This window comes from Octodon degus, unplaced genomic scaffold (assembly GCF_000260255.1).
Source record: "Octodon degus isolate 3935 unplaced genomic scaffold, OctDeg1.0 scaffold00014, whole genome shotgun sequence".
Classification (NCBI taxonomy): Eukaryota; Metazoa; Chordata; class Mammalia; order Rodentia; family Octodontidae; genus Octodon; species Octodon degus.
The window spans coordinates 26,721,815-26,726,068 of NW_004524590.1; positions in this window are offsets into that span (position 1 = coordinate 26,721,815).

The window sequence follows — 4,254 nt, forward strand, 5'->3', positions numbered from 1 at the left end:
GCCAGCGCAGGGTAGCAGGAAGCTCTCCACACACTCACCGGACCTGGGCTAGGACTGGGTCTGGGGGCTCCCGCAACTGGGCAGAAAATCCTACTCGGCGGGCGGGGTGGAGGAGGCACCGTGGAGTGGTTGGGGGCGGCCCAAGGGGCTGGGAGAGGGTCCGGCCCACTCTGCGCTGGGCTGGGACAGGTCCCACTGGTGCAGGGTAGCAGGAAGCTCTATGGAAAAGTTTTGAAATGAAATTCATACTTCATGACATAACTAAAACATCTGAGTCAAACTTTCATTCTTTTAAATGTGTACACATAAAGAATCCATTCCTATTTGTGAAAGGCACACTTCTTTAAAATCAAACTTTTAGTTAAAATATGTTTTTTTTTCACTTATTTATATGTACCTATTATACGTTTGTAATTTCTTCTAAACTATAATATAATAGACATAAAATTAAATCTGAGTGATGAATCATAAATATTATTAATGTAACAGGAAAAAACACAGTTTGAGTTTGCTATCCTAGGTGGAGTTTGCTGCTCTGGAAATTAGTGAAACAAAACCTTTGACATCCATGTTAGGGAATATAGATATGCATATTATTCCAGGAATTAGCATGGAACCCCAATCTGTCAAACTCATTTCTATTTTTCTGATTATAATCATATCTAACATGTTCTAACATAGTTACTCTAATACCAAGGACTGACAACAATGAATCTAAAATACTCTGACCATTTATAGGAGTTCCACTTCTCTCCACCTTCTTTCTCTTACTGTCTTCTAAAAAAAAAAAAAAAAAAAAACAAGTTAATTTAAACCAAATAGTTCAATCTTTCCAGGTTTGCTATTGAAAGGTAAAGGAAATGTTTTATGAAAATTAAATATATATGAAGGCAATTTTTCTGTTTTTTTAAAATCTTCTTTTAAAATAAAGTATTATCCTTGACTAAGAGCTTATGCTGACAAAGTGCAAGAATTTCCAAATATATCAGGCTGTCCTAGCTGAGTCCTAACCCAGGCTTACATTACTCATCATGTCAACCAGAAAATCAAACATTAAATCCAGCCTTGCTATCACGGTGTGCAGCTGTGATTTATCTGTAAGATATCCTCAATTCTATAGATAACGGACTTAATCTTCTAAGTTTAATACTCCATGTTATTTTCTGTAGAAAGCAATGAAGGTTGTTCTTAAAACACTTATGTGTTTAGTGATTATGTTAATGCCCCAAATTCTCAAATTTATTGTAAACAGTGGTTGTTTATGAAGAACCTATATCTCCACATTGGGCTATGTCCCCTGTACCCAAGAAGATGAATTAGAAGATATTTATTTCCGCAGACAAGAAAAAATGAATATAATTTAAATTTTTACGGCAATATTTTTTTCTCATTGGAATACATTTTAAAATACACTGCAATTTCCTCTTTTTGTTGATATATTAGTTATTTTTCTTTTCATGAGGCAAAATACTGTACAGCAGTAAAATTAAAGGAGGACATGTTAATTTCAGTTCAGTTTGTAGGGATTGTCGGTTTGTCCCTCAACTGGATGCGATACAGGGTTTCACGGCAGAGGCCATTTCTGAGGAGAAAAAGTCTCCTTTACCTTAAGCAGGTAAAAGGCAGTGAAGCAGCAAGCAGCAGCAGCAAGTCCGCCAGCCTCCCCTTGCCACTTTATATTTTGTCCTCAGTACGACTTATAGTTTGGCTCCTCCCACACCTAGGCTGGGGCTTTTACCATCCACCTACAACAATGATAACTCCCATCAGTGGTCTAATTTAGTATCACACACCCTTATCACAGCATCATGTGGACCAGATCCAGGCGGCTCTGAAACCCCCACCTAAGAGTACCTGAGTTTCAGGGGACATACAGATGCAAGGCACAAAAGGAAATGAATAGCAAATTAGGGAGAAGCAATAATCAGTTCAGCAGTGACAAATATTTTTCAACTAAGTAGCTGGAAAATAGAGAGAAGTATAAAGCATTTACGTTATGTATCTTTTGTTCAGCATCTCAGGTACATTACTGTATAAATTCCTCTGCAGTGCGAAGAAATAAAGGAAAATGCCAACACTTTCAAATGTGGAGCTGTACCTTGCTTGACATTAACCAATGTCTTGTCACAGTGGTTACTTTTTTATTGAATATAATTACATCTGGCAATAAAAACAAAACCGAAGGACTATTATTTAAAATATTTTCATTTATGAAGAACATTTTAATATTAAAAGTATTTTAGGTAAAATTTTAAAATCATAGGCATAGATAAGGATATTCTTAACAAAACTACAATTGTATAAGAAAAAACATCAAAAATAAAATATTACTATTATTATTATTTTGTATTTTAGGGAAGTGTCTACTGGGTGTTCATGGTCTCACTACTAGGTCGAACTCGTAGTGATCCACCTGTTTACAGCCTCCCAAGAGCTGGGATTACAGGCTTGCACCATCTCAGTTGCAGTCTCAGCTTGCCTCTGGGGTGGGGCTGGCATGGCAGGCTGGGGATTGAACCCGGGCTCTTGCACCTGCCTGCAGGTGCTTTAATCCACTGAACTATTTGGCCATCTCTTAAAAAATTATTGTTAAATCAACATATTAATTTAAAAACATTCTAAACAGTAAATCAAAAAGCCAGTAAAATGAAGAGACAACATAGAATTGAGAAAAATTTTTTCCTGCTATTCTTCAGACTTAAGGTTCGTATCTGGTGTACCAAAAATTTTAAACTCTTTCAAAACAAATGACCCAATCAAAATATGGGTACCTGAAATAAATAGACGCTTCTTGGAAAAAGAAATAATAGTGGCCAATAAATCTATAAAAAAAATTTGCCATGTCTTTAGCCATTAGAGACATTACAATAAAAGCAACACAGAGGTTTTGCATTACTCTAGTAAGTATGGCTATGAAGAAAAAAATTAATTAACGCTATTGTATTTACTGTGGGTTGCTATGCAAATTAGTACAAATATTATGGAAATCAATATGGAGATTCCTTTTATAAAAACTAAAATCTTAGCAAATGCAAGTTTCCAAGTTTGATCCCTAGTACTGCCAAAAATTAAAAATAAAAAATAAGATAAAATATTAAAAAAATAAAAATAAAACTGGGAATTCCATTCCATTCAACCTGGCTGTCTCTTTCTGTGTGTCTGATCTAAGGAGTTAATGACATAATGGCAATATGTATTTGGTACACGGTTTACAGGGCTTACCACATAGATTGGACTTGTAGTGATCCTTCCGTTTTTTCAGCCTCCCAAGTGCTAGGATGAAGGTACACATCAACATGCCCAGTCTCAATCACCATCTCAGCATGTCCCTGGGGCAGGGCCTGCACCACAGGCCTGGGGATCGAACCCCCAGCCCCTGCATCTGCCCAAGCAGGCACTTTAATTTGCTGAGCTATGTGGCCAGCCCTTAATGACATTACAGTGATACATGCATACCCATGTTTATTGAAATACAACTCATAACAGGTAAATTTTTGAAGCAGCCTACATGTCCACCAACAGAAGAATAGATAAAGTATGAAAGTTACAGGATGAAGGATAAATTCCTAGAAAGAATGGATACACTTTTATATCATGATGTTAGGCGAGCTAACTCAGACACATAAGCTTAAATGTTGCTTCTTTCGTACGAGAACCTCAAAGTACAAAAAGAGCAAAAGTAAAGATAGATTATATGAAAAGGGGAGGTAAATAGTTTGCAAAAATGAATGGGGCAAAGAAAAGAAGGGAAAAGGAAAAGCAAAATAATTAGGTTGTGTGTATATGTGTATCAATTCCCCAGGCACCGTGTATTAAATGCGTACTGATTAAACAAAAAGTTGAAAAAAAGGTATGTTAGGGTTTCTTACTATGTATGCAGCATAGTCAAAACATTGTCATTACATATTTTAGCAAAATTTAGTGATGATGAAGTTTATTTATTCAGCCTTTTTCCTTTGGAAAAATAGAAAATGATGTAAAGAACTATGTCATAAAATAAGACAATCACAAGTCATCTGTAACATAATTTTCTAAAATTTTGTGTTTCTCCAAATGAAGAGAAGCTTTTCCTTTCATGTAAAGCACAGCAAAACTCTGCTCCACAGTTTCATAAATTCAGTGCTTCAGAAAGATTAACCTAGAATTTTCATGTTTCCCTTTGTATAATAGATCTTTTAATTTCCTTTTTCTAATTTACCTTTGCTGCTTTAACTCTTTAGCTTCCTCCCAAAACTAGAAAATTTATTTTTTAAA